The sequence below is a fragment of the Gallus gallus genome, chromosome Z, assembly GCF_016699485.2.
Source record: "Gallus gallus isolate bGalGal1 chromosome Z, bGalGal1.mat.broiler.GRCg7b, whole genome shotgun sequence".
Lineage (NCBI taxonomy): Eukaryota > Metazoa > Chordata > Aves > Galliformes > Phasianidae > Gallus > Gallus gallus.
Window position 1 is genome coordinate 1,328,878 of NC_052572.1, and position 16,164 is coordinate 1,345,041.

Sequence of the window (16,164 nt, forward strand, 5' to 3'; positions counted from 1 at the left end):
TTCTGCAAAACGCATCATGATATTCACTCCTTTTTCCAGATGACTTAAGTTATCAGCACAGATCACTGTACATCCTGCCAGAAGCTTTATTTTGCTGCATAAGTCAATGACATATTCCCACATCATTCCATCTTTATCCTGTTCATTTCCTGTAAGAGCCTCTAACGAGGGGCTTTGTCAAACCAAAGTGAAATCCTTTCCCATGAGGTTACTGGAGCTTAATATGTTGCACTTCCAAACAGCAGAACGGCGGTAATATCTGATCCTTGCACACTTTTCAAAGTATGCTCTGTTTCCCAGATACTGCAATAACGGAACTGCTCTCTTGCCTATGGGAAATGAAGACATCTTACTGACAGCAATCTGGATTAGGGGAATTCTGTAGTGTCCGAGAAGAAGCAGGAGGTTTGGAAGAAAAGCATTAGATCTTAGGGGAAACATTATTTATGCTGATGGTACCAATTGCATAATTCTTTTTTTTTTTTTTTTTTTTCTTTTTAGGCTCTGGAGAATTCATCATTTTTGTGTGATTAGTCTGCATGATACAGTATAGCAAAAACATGGGTTTTTATCTTGCTCAGAAAGCGTGGGAAAAGGAAGGACTTGTAGAAAGCACTCGTTGTCCCTGGAGTGCTGTGCAGCAGTGATCGGTGCAGATGCAGCTCTCTGCCACTCGGTGGTGCATTTTGGACACTGGAGATCTCGATGGATTGCTGAGGCATTGTCCTCCATAGAGTAGCAATGCTTTTCTTGCCCGTCTAGGTTAACCTTGGAAGTGAACAACACAAACTTTCAGGTCCTGGTTCTCCTGGGTTTTAAAGAGGCAGGTGCCGTGATGCCAGTACTTCTTGATTTCGAGTTAATTGGATAATATTTGCTTTAGAGTGAGTTCCAGCTGTGATTTGAGACTTACTTAACATGATGATAATCGAAGTGCCGTACCTGACCCAAGCTGGAGAGAAGAAGAGATTGTATGACTCCTGTGTCCTGAAAAAAAGTTATTAAAACTTGTTCCTGTGTAAGAGAGAGGGAGAAGGTTTGGAGACTTGGTGGAGGCAGCTGAATGGAGATCAGTGGGGAAGTGAATCCTTCTGGGAGATCACAAGCTCAGGGTTTAATGGCAAGGGTACTATTTCCCTCTTCTATTATGAGCCAGTTCTAACAATACTTCTGCTGATTGAAGTACTTTCGCATGAAAATCTGAATTGAAATGAATAGGTAGATTGGACCATGATTTAATTTTGAATGTCACTTTTGTATGTTGCTTCTAATGTTTCAATAGATGAATATTTCTCATGGAATGAAAGAAGATAAAAGGTATTGTTTTTAACACATTTAAGGCTGCCATTTGATAACAAATAGTAACGCCAGGTCAGGATGCTGTAGCCTTAGAATTGCAGGGTAGGTCACTGTTAACTCAAATAGCTAATCCACAGCCATGTGCAAATGCCAGCACGACACCTGCATCCTGGCAGGTGCTCTGGCAGAGCAGCTACTGTTTGTCCACAAGTGTTTGTGCTTGTACAGTGATCCAGCAGAAGAAGGGCTGCATGTTCACACCCTACCTGGGCTGAAGTTGTTTGCTGGGAGAGCAGGAGTTAGCCAAATGTGGCATGAATGATTGTGAAACCACAGCTTTGATCTCTTGGAAAATCAGCGTGATGGTGAGCTGCTGCACGGAGGTTGAAAGTGACAAACTCACACCAGCTACCAGTTCATGGAGAGACTATCTAAACTAGAGGTACCCAAACTTGACATCAACAACAGGCAGACCAAACTCCTGTCCCTCAGTGTAGAGGTGGGTGCTGTAGGTCAACTCTGGAAGAGGGCTGAGCACCATGCTACCACTCATTTGCTCCCCAGTTGCTCTTCCTTGGGAGTAGGAAAGGAAGAGGGAAGACCAAACACGTTGTGGGTTGAGATAAAAGCTGCTAAATAAGCAAAGGAGAAGTGGAAGAAGAGTGAAGGAAAACAATCACTCACCACCTCCCATGGGTAGAGTGATGCCCAGACAGCTCCCGAGCTAAGGACCAGCCTCCCTAAACTCCTTTCTCTCCCTTTTGTTGCTGAGTATGGAGCCTGGAAACTCCATCTGACTGCACCTCAAAGGAGGACTCACGCAGGGTGTTCTGTTCTGAGATTTTAACGCAGGCAGCAAGCTGGAGCTACAGAGTTTTACAGCTAAGATTCTTCTGCAAGTGCTCTGTCCAAACATGTTTTATTGGTGTTCAGTGAAAATCTACTTCCCTCATCTTCTCTAGCAGTATATTTATCGTAGCTGTTGTCAGGGAGAAAAAAAATCTGAATCCCTTCCTTACAAATATTTAGCTCTGGCATAAGATGCTGCACCGAAACCCCCCGCATGATAAATTCACTGTTTTATTTGTTTAGTTTGTAGGAATGTTTTACACTACAGTGTTTACATCCTCTGCTGTGGTTATTTATAAACAGAAATTCTTCTCCAGGTCTTAGAAAGGGGTTTGCGAGGGATAGAAAACATGAGAAGCAGAAGACAATGAAATTTAAACAGAGAGAGCTGTAAGTAAGAGATGGCAGAGTGCTGAGAAGTCAGATTTTTTGGACGTTTGGTCATTAAATTAACCACTCCACAAACAGCACAGTCACGAGGCTGAAGTTCCTCACCTACTCAAAGCTGGGCACAGCTCTGGTGGCCCTGCCTGGGCACGGTGGAGACCAGAGGGATCTTGAGGTCTTGCCCACCCCAACCATGGTGTGCTTCTGTCATCTATCAGGTTCTCAATCACTTTGTGTTGCTTCACCTTTCTTCTGGCACAAGCTGGTGCTCCCATAAAATGTCTCCCTGCTATCTCAACGTTGCACTCTGTCTGTTGATGTTTCCCATGCTGGGTTGGTTTCTCTTTGGCCATCAGCGGCTGCCCTCGAGTGCTCTTGGAAACCTGCAATTGCAGGCCCCAAAATAGCTGCCCTGATTCAATCAAACCTGAGGAAGCTGTGGCATGCTGCTGCCACCCGTGTGATTGCAGTCTGGATCAGTGGTGTTGGGGTGGGAAGGGTTGGACCGCGGCTCTCTTGGGAAGGAAGAAATGTTGGTGACTCCATCAGAATGTACTCTCCCACCTCGGCACAATTTTCAAGGGCTAACAACAGCAGAACTTCTGTGTCAGGAGATTCTCTGATTCACTCTGATGTCGAGTGTGGGCCCCTACTGTCAGAATCCAGTGTAGCATAGCCGCTGTTCCAAAAATAATTAATCAACATCTGAATTTCACATTCATGGCCCCAATCTCATTTTCCATTCCAGCCCTTAAGCTCCTCCTGGCACTAGGATTGCTGGATGCCTGTTTCCCAATGACAGAGCAATTGAGGATTGCTGCTGAGGTTGGCCAACAGCAGGCTGCAGGTGGGAGCTGGGTGGCGTGATCCAACACCCGATGCTCACATCACTCCCAAGCAGCACTGCCAGCTGCTGATCCCTGGTGATAAATGGATTCAGGTGACGGAAGGCTCGAGGCCCAGGATCCTCTGCTCCCAGGGTAAGCGACATGGCTGTTGTCATGCTAAAAGACTGCAGGTTTAACAGTGAGTGCAAACACTTAATTCCGTGCAGCTGCTTGGTTCATGCTAACCTGCTGCTTGAGCTCTTCTTTGCGTAGCATGACCACCGTGCGCTGCAGTCTGAATGCCAGATGAGGTAAGGCAAGGTTACAGTGCTGTGTGCCACACTCACAAAGGCTGATGAAGAAATGAATGTTCTCAGCACTTGCTGAGCAAATACATTTGTGCCGTCTGCTGTTTGTTCTGGGGGAAACTTCATTTCTTACGTAAATTTATTATTTTTGAGGCTGGTTGAGGCCAGGACAAGGGTCAGCGTGGCATATTTTGAAGTCGCCATCAGTTATTTTGATATTAATGAAATCCCTTAGGTCAACAGCCCCTATAAATATCCGTGAAGTTTTTCAAGGTGTTTGCTCAGCTGCTGGAAAACTTGCGACTGAAATTCTCTTTGTCTCATTTTATTTATAAGATTTGGGTTGAAAAACAGAAGGAGAGCCCTTCTTGGGGACAACAGAGCTCTAGTGGTAGTGAACTATATATAGGTATTTTGTGTGGTTTATAGGGCTGTTTGTTGCAGCTCCGAGGGCTGGATGTCACACATCTGGCTTCTTGGTTGTATTCTCCAAGCTCTCCTTGTGCTGAGGAGTGAAGCAATGTCCTCTCCACCCATTTCTTCTCCCAACACCTGGATGATGGCAGCACATTTGGAAGCAAACACACATGGAACTGTTTGCTAAATGTGATGGGACTCATCCAGCCTCAGCCCAAGGGTTACATGGGAGGAGCGCAGCTTAATGGCAGAATAAGGGAACCTTACGAAGGGTTTTGAATGCCAGTTGGCCAACATATGGGCAACCTTTCTTATCCTCAGAGATGATGGTCATTGCAGCATGCTCTTGGATGCAAGCCCTCCCAGCCTTCTGGGTCCCTATGGGTTGGGCTTAAACCTGCTCATCCCCAACAGCACAGACAAGTGAAGCACAAATCTTGTACCCTTCCTGAGAAACTGGAGGGAGAAAGGTTACTGCTCTCCTGGGAGACACAGAATTACACTACAGCTTCAGGTAGCCTACCCTCACTGGTGTGCGACCACTGAGGTCAATGGGAGCAAACAGGACCCAATGAGTTGTGATTTAACACAGCCTTTCTCCTGGGTCTGAGCTCTTTGTTCTGTAGCTGTGTTTGATATCTGTGAGTGCCAACCCTTCAAAAGGCAGAGGTTCCTGTTCAGAAGGTGTTAGCCCTGTAATGTTCTCAAGGTTTCGACAGTGTGACTTGGACAAACTGTTTCCCAGATAAGTGAATTCTCCTGTTGTTTATTTTGGCCTAAATTTGGGCTTAATCTCCAGGCTTACTCAGCAGCAAACTTTCTAACAGCTGGTTATACCTGCTCCTCCGTCTCTGCTTGGCCACCACCTGTAGATCCTTTACATGACAGATTGTGGGTGCTCCTCAGGAGCTGAGCTCTGGGGCCGTTGCCTTCAGTCAAACAGAGCATCAAGGGGACGTCAAGATGTGCTGTAGTACTTTTGTGACCAGAGTTCCGTGGGGCGGTGTGGCAAAGGTGAAATCTCATTTTTATCTCCTTGGATGGTCACTGGGGCTACTCTTAAGAAGTGGAAGTGAGGGTGATCCTGCTTAAAAGGGCTCCAGCATTTCCTCCTACAAAGATGTGGGATCAGCGTTGGGCTGAGCTTTGCCTGAGGCTTTGCTGATGCTGCCATGGGCTGGCAGAGAGCAGAAGGGCTCTGCCATGCAACCAGATAGAAAACTGCCCTTGGATGAGGCCACCAGCACCTAAAGGCTGGGGATGGGGACAGCTGGCATACGAAGCCTATGAGCTGTGTCTTTGCACTCAGTCCAGAGTTGTCTTTCTTCCTACTTGTTTCAGTGGGATTAGGATATGGGTAATTTCGGGTAATTGAATTACTTGTTGGAAAACAGCATTTAGAAATATGTTTAAAATTCTCTGGAGGGGTTTAGAGCTCACAGTGGGAACACCATTAACCACCGTTTAACCACCGTTACGATGCCACTTAATTCAGCAGTCATTTTATCTGTGCTATGGTAGTCCACGTTTGTAGTTAACTCCAGATCTCAGAGAAGGAAACATTTGGATACGGCGAAGGAAAAGGCACTTCAAGCTGGTAGGATTTTATGGATCTCCCCAATGCCACAAAGTTTCTCTACCAAGCCATCCACAATGCTTCAGGCATCAAAGAAGGTGCCACAGGCAGCTCCTCCCAGCCGGCCCCATGGGGCAGTGACACATCAAAGTGACACATCAACCCGGAGCAGGAATTCCTGTGGTCTGCACCTCCCAGAAGACCGGACTGTGGGATTGGTGTCTGGTTTGGATCTCCTCTGCGTCTGGGCTGGGAATCCTGCTCAGCCTCCTTGCAACGCTGGGCCAGTTCAGTGAGCTGTCGCTGTCGGTATCATTTCAGCCCTCATTAAGTTGCATTTTTTTTTCTTTTTGAACGTAAAACATGAAGTATTTCCCTTTATGCTGCTGGTTGTATTGCACCAAGCTCCACCTGAGCCGGGAAATTCAGTGCTGCTCTCGTAACACAGCTTCCACTTGCCTGCAGCAACCGTGCAGCACCGGGAAAAGCTGATGTGCAAAATGGGTGAAGGAGAAGCAAAACAATAAGGAAACACACAGAACAGGTCTGGAGGCTGAGCAACACCCCCGGAAGGTGCGGGAGGACGGGAGCGGTGCCATGCATTGTGCAGCTGAGGTCAGCCCCGGCCGGGCCGCGTTACGCAGCCCCGCATTTGGGATGCGTGCGTTGGGCTGTGCACATCCCTCGCCTCCCTCCGGCGCGGAGATTGGCTGCCGAGGAGTCAGCCCATGTCTTGCTAGAGGGAAACTTGAGACCCGCCAAGCCCACATGCACGCAGCCAGATGAATGGCAGCACTGAGCGGCAGCCAGCGGCGGCCCTTCCCACGTTTCGTCGGGGCTGCGCTTTCCGTCGGAGCTTTGTTTCTCAATGAAACGTGTAAAATCGGCTTGTGTGGAGCTGGCAGGGCGTGTGGAAAACCGGCGTCTGCATGAGCTTTATTATTATTATTATTATTAATAATATATATATATTTTTAATTATTTTAACCGAATGAGCTCCTTCCTGTCTGTTCTCTGCTCGCCGTGCGCCTTGCCCGGGTAGCTGGGTGAAGAATAAGTGGCGCTGATAAAAGGCAAAAGGCATCCACGCATCCCGACCCCGTGGGCAGCAGCAGGAGGGGGGGGGGGGGGGGGGGGATTGGACCCCATCCAGAGTTCCCCTGGGACTTCTCCAGGGACCCGGCACGCTCTGACTGAGCCCCTGCATTGGGGGCTGTGTGCTGAGGATGGGATTTCCCTGCTCCGATTTCAGCCCCCGCTGAAGTTTGGCACCTGAGTGCTTTCTGCAGAGGGAAAGAGAAACCCCCACGAGGCACCTCCTTTAACCTGTGTTAGAAAAGAAGGCGAGATGACTGTCACCCATCGATGGCCATTTTTTTTACACAGCTTATGCTGGGGGAAATGTGTCCCTTTGCACCTTCCACCTGCAGAATACAGCAGCTGCTCTCTGCAGGTTGGACGAGCCGTGCTGGGCTGCTGCCACCTGTCCTGCTCCAGTGTTGCTCCAGGGGAGGTTTTTGAAGTTCTTGAGAGGGGAGGGATGGGGGGAAAAAGAGCTTCCTGGGACTTTTCTGGTGTTGCATCTTACGTCTGCAAAGCTGTATCTTCCAGGATATGATGTGACCCGTTTCCATATTCTGCTGTCTCCTCTGCAAATCCCAAAACACGAGGCAGAAGACCAGCGGTGTGCAGTGCATTTCTATATTTATATAGAATCTCTCTCTCTCTCTATATATATATATCTAACATCTATCTGTATATAGAATATCTGTATCTATGCAGTATCTATAAACGGATAATCAACACATACCACTGGAAATTCTGCCCAGAGCTGCGGGTGCCCCATCCCTGGAGGTGCTCAAGGCCATGGATGGGCCCTGGGCAGCCTGAGCTGGGAGGGCAGCCAGCCCACGGCAGGGGTGGGGCTGGGGGGGCTGTGAGGACCCTTCCGACCCAACCATTCCATGGGTCTATGAAAATACCACGTAGGTCGATTAGAAGACAAGAATGTTGTGCATTGTCACTGGGAAGCTGAGATTTGGGTGCCGACCACAGAATTCCAGGAGTTGGTCTCAGTGATCCTTACGGGTCCCTCCCAACCTGGGATATACTACAGTTCCAGTTCCAGCAGCTTCCTCAGCTCAAGCCAGTGTCTGCATCTCTGAGAGCAGCTGTGGTTTCTTTCTGTCCAGCAGTGTTCTCTCCATCTCTGCTTATTAAAAAAAAAAGGCAATGTTTGGTGAAACCTAAGGGAGCTTTTACACAGAGAAGTGTTGCAATTGGCAGTGTAAATACCATGCGATGTTTCTGGAAATTCGAGTACAAAATGCTGCCAAGTGATGCACGAAGTCTCTTTGTTTCAAGAAATTAAGAGAAAAGAAAGACCTTTCTGCCCCTGGGCTTTCAGGAAGGGATTATTGGAAGAAAAAATGTACGAAATGACAGAAAGAGATGCAGCGGAAGAGTACCCATCTCTACCATCATCTCTGAGCTGCTTTTGTGTTGAGTACACGAAGTCGCATCCACTGCTTTGTTATAGAAACACCTTTCAATCTCTTCGTGGAAGTGAAAGGTATTTTGTTAGGACAGGCAGTGACTCTGTCAGCCAGCAGGTTCCAAAGTGTGGACCAAGATTCCAAAGCAGATTGCCTTCTTCTGCCAGGAAGAGCTTTCGGGTTCCTAAATAAGTAACTTTTTAAAAGCACTTTGTGACTCCAATAAGTTACATATTTAATATCGCAATGTGTTATTTGAAATATAACCATGCACTTGCAAATGCATGACCTCCAATCACTTCTTGAGCGTGGCTGATGACTTCCTACCTGTGCTGTTTTCCTAATGGAAAGAACTGAATTTGGCAAACCACTGGTAGTTGGGTAGGATCCTGAAGACATCCTGAGATCACAAAAAGAATGGATCTTCTGAGCATTGTTCTTGAAGTAGGAGGTGTGGAGCGGAGCTCGGTACTGATGGCAAAGGGAGAAGAAAGCTGTGGGGCATTGGGTGGCGCTGGTGGGGTGAGAGTGATGAGGTCTATGAGAGTAATGAGGAGTTTGATCTGTAGTTGTATGAGTAGACATGTGGAACCCCTCAGTAGGAGCACTTGGAGAATGAATGAATAAAGAGGAAGGAGGGAAAATGTCTTGGAAATTGCTAGAAGCAAAGTGGAGGAGTGTTATTGATGTTTTGGTATTGGATGATCTTTGAGATCCTTGCAACCCAAGCCATTCTGTCCTTCTGTGATGGTGAGGTGGTCCTGGATGCCTTGTGCTTATATTTGTGCCACCAGAGCAGCATTTCTGTGTGAGGAAAGGATGATAGCATTGTAGAGTAACAGAAAGCTGCATGGCATTGGGTCTCATGGGAATGTGTGTGCTCTAATCCTAAGAAACTCTCAGGTAAGATGAAGCTGAGCCTGAACAAGGCTATTCAACAAAAGCAAACTGAAATAGCAGATAAATAGATAGGTTTTGTGAATGCCAATCCCCAGAGCTCCTTCTGGAAACCAGAAGTCATTCTGGGCTCTTTCCCATTCACTCATTAATGGGAATAATCCCACATATCATTCTTCATTGCTGCCTTTGAGGCATGAAACAAGGCCTTGAATAACACAGGAATGAAAATTATCCCCACTTCTCCCAACCATACAGTTGCACATTGCAATCATATGTCTGAAGGAAGAAGTTGCTGCTTGTACCGAGACACTTTCATTTTCCTAATCAGATCCGAGTTTTGGCACATAGGCTGCTTCAGAGTCACTCAAAGCTGAGTCTTGTCATTGGGTTCAGAAAGTCCTTTGAGGCAGACAAGAGCAGGGCTGCAGTGATGGTGTGGTTGTCTTTGGTTTCATAGAATCATTGAAGCTGGGTGAGACCTCTAAGAGCACTGAATCCAACCGTCAACCCAATCCCTTCCATGCCCAGTAACCATGTTCCTAAATAGAATTGCAGAGTCATTCAGGTTGGCAAAGACCTCTCTAAGACCATCCCCTGGGTTCTGGTTGGACTTGCCAAACTACGTCCCTAAATAGATTTGTGCCAGTTGGCAAAGACCTCTCTAAGACTATCAAGCCCAACCACAGCTCATCTCCACCATGCCCGCTACGTCAGGACCTGCCCTCCTCCATTCTTGCTGTCTCTTAACTCCACACAAAGAGTACATCAGGTTCCTGGAAGCAGGCTCTATTCGTGTGGGAAATATGTATGCAAATATGTATGTAATGAAGGAAATAGTATGTAAAAATATTGCAACTGGCAGAGCCTCTTGGCTCCCTGAGACCAGCCCCTGTTTCTGGTAGGCTCTGAGATCACAGAGCTGCATTTGTGGTTGTAATATTTCCTTCTGGCTTTAGTAACCACTCTAAGGTGTGTTTGGTCTTGCCAAAGCCTTTCTGGGGCTTAGGCATCTTGCAGGATGGCACGGAATGTGCAGTAAGCCTCAGCATGGGCTAGGACTTGCACCTCTCTTCTCTCACACCAGCTGAACCTGCTCCAGCTGTGTGCTCCCTGGAGGGAGCAGATTCCCACATATGGCGATGAGCATCTCCAGAGCACTGCTATTGTGATGGGGCTGTGTCAGGAGCCCTCCTCTTGGGAGGCTGAAAATACCAATGGTGCTTTGTCAGTGTGGGGTGATTTCCTAGTTTGAACGTAGGGGTTGAGGTCACTGTGTGGAATTATTTCATGCAGCTGCAGGAAAAAAAGGCTGTGCTCTGCACTTCCCCTTGAGAACTACTTTGTAGAGATGTGGTTTTTGCTATATTTTTTTTTCTTTTTAAGTAGGATGCACTCTGGACTCCACCAAAACTATTATTCCTTCTTGCTGTTAGTAAGCGTTGGTCATAGAATCATTTGAGTTGGAAAGGACCCTTAAAGGCAATCTGGTCCCACTCTCTGCAATAAATAGGGACATTCTCAGCTCTGCCAGGTGCTGAGAGCCCTGTCCAGCCTGACCTTGGGTGTCTGCAGGGATGGGGCACCACCACCACTCTGGGCAGCCTGTGCCAGTTGATGGGGAACCCCAAGAGAGAGATCAGTCGGCACCCTGAATGTGAGATTCCTTTCATTCATTTGCCATTGACCTATGTGTTGCCTTCCAAAAGCATTGCGGCTAAAAGATGAGAGAAAGAACTGAGTGCCCTGGGAGCCTGCACAGCCTCCATCCTTGGGGACATTTGGGACTCAGCTGATAAAGCCCTGAGCAGCCTGGTGTGACCTGGCTTCATGCAGGGACTTGGACTGGAGCCCTCCCATTAGAACCTCCGTTTCTGTCTGTAAGCTTAATGCTGAGGTTGCCAGATGAGCTTAGTAATCTGCTGTGGGTATTTTCCTGGTTAACATCTGCCCATTTTGCATTTGTGTGCTTTTAATTTCATCGAGTCGTGGAGTGGTTTGGGTCGGAAAGGACCTTTAGGATCATCTGGTTCCAACCCCCTGCTGTAGGCAGGGACACCTCCCACCTCCCAGGTATTTCCTGTACCTTGCCCAAAAGAGATGATGAACCATTCCTTTCAACACTGCAGCTGGGAAACCTGATTTCTTATGGTTCCGTGTCTTGAAGTGGATTGAGTTTGGTTCTTAAGGAAGTATGAGCTCTGACTGAAGGCTTTCTGGTGGCTGGAGCACTTTGGTTTGCATCTCTCCAGTATTTAAGAGGGTATGGACTCACAGATTTATCTGAGTGGATATACGTACAGAGAATCTTCTTCTCTCTTTCCTCCCCAGCCCAAGTGTTCAGAAACCTTGTAGAAAGATTAGTTCTTTGAGGTCATTCTTTGTGCAGTTTGCTCAGAACCTAAACTCTGCCAAAACCCCATCTGAGAAGAGAGCCACATTTGAGAACGGGACCACGAAGGTGTCAGATGGGCGTGAGATAAGGGCAGCTCTTCTGGTTACAAACATTGCAAGCACCGTTTCTGGGAGGAAGGAATATGCACTGTGATAAGAACAGGGAGGCCAGGATGTGATGGAGGAGTGAGGGGCCTGGAACTGCTCATCTACATGCACACAGAGCACACTGGAAAGCTGCAGGTGGCCCCCAGATCTTTCGGGTCCTCTTTGAAAACCTGACCCTTATTCAGATTTGTATGTGAGAGTTCCCCTGCAGATTTCTGGTGCTGTGTTTCTTCCTGTCAGGAAAACAAATCATAACGTGGCTTGTGACTGTACGGAGTGGGAAGGATCTTCTTGATGAAGAACGAGATCAAAAAACAAGAGCAGTGCTTTGTACGATGCTCTGCGTGCCCTTTGGCCTCTGATCCTCCTCCCCCTCTGTCTGCTCTTCTTTCTTTGCTTTCTTCTTTGCTGCCTTTCAGCACTAGAATTTGCTGCTAAAAGCAAAAAAGTGGCTGTGTCCAATGCAGCAGGGGATGTGCAGAGCAAAATCCCACCCTGCTTTTCCCTCTGGTGGCTCTACTGATGCCTTCTGCTGTGGGACAGGCACTGAAACGCCATGGCACGAATGGCTGTGCTCTGTCTCAGACCACGTGTGCAAAAGGTTTCCACGTCCCTCCATTAAACCCTGACTTTTGTCTTTATTGAAAGGGTTGACCCAAGCATGGGACAAATCCTGCAGAAAAAAATGTCTACCTGCTGATGGGTGTGAGGGTCTGAGAAGTAACCTGCCCCATTTACATGCGTTAAAATAAGTGTTTGAACAAAGAGTCCTGTGTCCTGGCTAATTCTTCATGCAGCGCCCTGAAATACCATCAAGGAGAAGATTGGCCTCACCAAGGAGAGGTCATGACTACAAAGGAGCAGAGGCAAGGGAGAAGGAGTGAGCATGACGGGGTTTTTCTGAGGGTGTAGCCCAGTGTGTTGGACTCTCCATGCTTCCCACGCTCTTTTTTTTTTGCATTTCTGAAAGAAATATGGTGTTAGGAGGCTGTGCGAGCTGGCCTGAAACAGCGGTGGCATGAGTAGGACTTCTTGTAGGGACACTCCAGCCCCTGAAAATCTGCACAAAATGCCCTTAAGCTGAGAGAAAGAAACCAAAAAACTAAGGGGAAAATGTTTACATTGCATTGCAATGAGACCTGGATCTCACATACGATATTCAGGTTGGGTATTAGGAACAATTTCTTGAGCAACCTGGTCTGGTGGGAGGTGTCCCTGCCTACAGCAGCGGGGCTGGAACTGGATGATCTGAAAGGTCCCTTCCAAACCAAACCATTCTCCAAAGAGCAGTGGTGCGGTTGTGCAGTGGCACAGCAGCACAGGGAGGTGGTGGAGTCCCCATCCCTGGAGGTGTTCAGGAACCGTGGAGATGTGGCACTTGGGGATGTGGTTACTGAGCACGGTGGGATGGGCTGTAGGTGGACTTGATGGTCTTTTCCAATCATAACGATTCCGTGATCCTAATTCTAGAAGTTCCATCCCCCACCAGCAGCTTCTGGGCCCTGAAGACCCTTTGCTGTCTGTTCATCCTCACTCCAGGCATATCACCCACAGGCCTCGCTGGAGTGCCTATGGAGATGCCTGAAAGCCAGGCCGTGACGCCGCTCTACCCCCAGACCAGGTCCCCAGGAAGCTCTCTGTGCCCGGCAGTGAGACCAAGCTGAGCTCTGAGCCCCTCCAAACTAACCCCATTGTCACTCTTGCCTCTCCCAGGACTGAACCTGCATTGGGTGGGATTTTTCCCTTTGGTTTTATGGGCTTTCTCAGGTTTTATTGCGAGCGTAATGACCAGAAAGCAACAGTCACTAACACCTCTCAGAGCAGGTGGTGGCTCTACGAGGAGGACAGGAGTCAGCAACACCTGTGGAGCAAATAAATGTGTGGATCTCCTAATGAAGGTGCACGTGATGGGAGCGATAAGGGCTGTCCAACATATCCGACCTGTGGTGGAGGTGAGCTCCCTCCGTTCTGCTGAGCCGTGACTGAAGGCCAGAAGAAGAGTGCCTAAGCCAGAGGCAGAGCCCCATAGGGGGATTCTTTCACGCTTCTTGCCTTCTCTTGCAGTTGTGCTCAAGTTCTGGGGTGGGTTTGGCTCTTCCATCATGAATCCCATCGAATTTTGTTCAAGTTTTCCTAGGAAGAAGGACAATTGGTCTGAGTCAGTGGAGAGAGCTGAGACTGCCCTGAGCCGCCATGGGCTGGGTTTGTGTAATGGCTGCTGTCCTGACAAAGAAACCATCTGTGTGTCTCACTGCTCTTTCGATCACTGCTTCCACGTTCAGTCCTGGTGCATGGAAAAACTCATCATCTCATAAAGCAGCTGGCTGGAGAATGGAGCTGGCAGGCTGCGGTGGAGAGCAGTGTCCAGCCTGCATCGTGTCTTGGCGTGTCCAGCTCAGTGCTTCTAGCTGCCTTGGAAGCTTTCCCAAAATATTTGCTTTTTATGAAATAAAACCACTGCTTCCATTGCAGCACATCCCTCCACGGTGATCTCTCTGAAGTTAACTGGGCTGAGGGCGGCAGCAGGCAGACAGCTGTACCTGGTGGTGATGCAGCCACTGCGGTCAGGATGGAATCCAGACTGTGCTTTCCTGCCCCACGATGATTGCTGCTATCTGTCTTCTGTGAACATCCGCAAATAGCGATGAGCTGACAGCAAAATTCCTGGAGAAGGCTTCTAGGAAATTCAGCCGTGCGTGCTAGCTCTGCACCTCCCTCCCTTTTGTATCAGCTCCTAAGCAAGCACTTGGACTTCAAGGCTCAGGAGCTGCATCTCCTGCTCAGGATGATGGCAATGGGGGATGCTGGCTGGGGTTCATGGCCTTGAAACGAGCTCTGGATGCCTTGCAGCAGTGCCTCCCAGCATTGCCCAACTGCTGACCGCACATGGATGGCTGCAATCACAACAATCTGTAGGCACGTTTGTCTTCTGCAAGGTTGGATGACAAAGAGCCGGGCAGGATAGGGACTGACCTTAATGTCATGATGATCAAATAAGCACGTTTGTTTCTGTTTAGGACTGGTTATTTTTAGCCTGTTAACAGATGATGTCTGCTGCTATGGAGTAATTAAGAATTTTCTCCAGTTTGTGAGTAAGTTGGGAAAACATCCGTGTGCATGCTATGAGCTCCACTGAACTCTCCAATAATGTCATGATTTTTAATGCCATTTGGGGAATGAAATGGGTGTTTGCAAAAGATGCCAGTATTGGATTGTAGTTTGCAAACAGTGACGTCCTCACAGCTCACTGGGAAGCTGGATGCGTTGTGCAAATGCTGAATGGAAAAGAACAATGATGTGAATGACCTCTTCCTTGTGATACAAGGTTTACTGTGAGTGGACTGTTGTGCCCAAAGCAGATAGCTGGAGAAGAGACAGCCTTTCATTCTCCATCCATCCAACCATCCATCCAACCATCCATCCTGGGGCTTCCTGCTCCTCCAGTACCAGATTCTTTCCAGTGCTGTTTGCAGAAAAGGGGAGAAATCAACTCAGAAGAGACGTCTGGGAAAAAAATGCAGAATCATAGAGTCACTAAGGTTGGACAAGACCTCTGGGATCATCAAGTCCAACCATCAGCCCATCCCCAGCATACCCACTTACAGAGTCATAGAATCGTTAAGGTTGGAGAAGAGCTGTAAGGTCATCAGCTCCATGGCTCATCCCCACTGTGCCCGCTCTCAGAATCACTGAGGTTGGAAGAGACCTCCAAGGTCATCAAGTTAATCTGCACAGTACACCAGGACACTGAAGGCCTTTGAAAAGCACGTAAACCCAAGGCTGTGCTTTTGAATAAGATTTTAGTCTGCTTAAGTAGTGTATTCCTGGAATAAACTGGGGGGAGAATTGCCCATGAAAGGAGGAGGGTTGCCCGATATCATCCAGCAGCCTCATTTGGCAAACCCCCTGAGGACATGTAATTGGGAGATAAAACAGTCGTGTCCATGGCTGCACGGTGGGCTGTCAGTGAGCGGCCACGTGCCACACAGGCATCCAAGAAGTTTCCTTTAATGTGTGAGCCAATGCTTGGCTTGGGGAGGGCGGGCTGCGGTGGTGCTGGCTTTTATTATGCTTTGGAAAAGTGGTTTATGAACGCACCGACTTCGGTCTGAGCTTTCTAACAAGGCACTTGGTTGTAAACGTGTTCCTGAAATGAATTGGTCCAGAATTCTTTGTCTGATTCATGTTGGGCTGAAACGATGGATGACCTGAGACGTGACCAGAACAGGAGCCCTGGTCCTGCTGGGCCGTGAGTGCCCGTGGATGAATGAGCATTCGAAGGAGGCACCCCTCTGGGCTCACGGACGTGGTGAGCCTGAGAAACAGGTGCTTGGGAAGGAAGTGAAATCGATGCGTCTCCTCTCCCTGTAATTGAGACTGTCGAGCTTTAACTAGCAAAATCATTGCCTAATTTATTTTCTAAAAGGCAAACATCCTTCTCGCATGCAGCCTCACTCCCAAATGCTGCGCCACCTGTCTCCGTGGATGGAGGGAGGGCGAAGGAGGCAGTGGGAAGCTTTCAGGCTGGTTATTATTTAATGTGAATTGCTCTGTGCTGCGCACACACGCTGCTCTCCTTCTCCAAAACGCAGTTTGCTCTGCAGCGG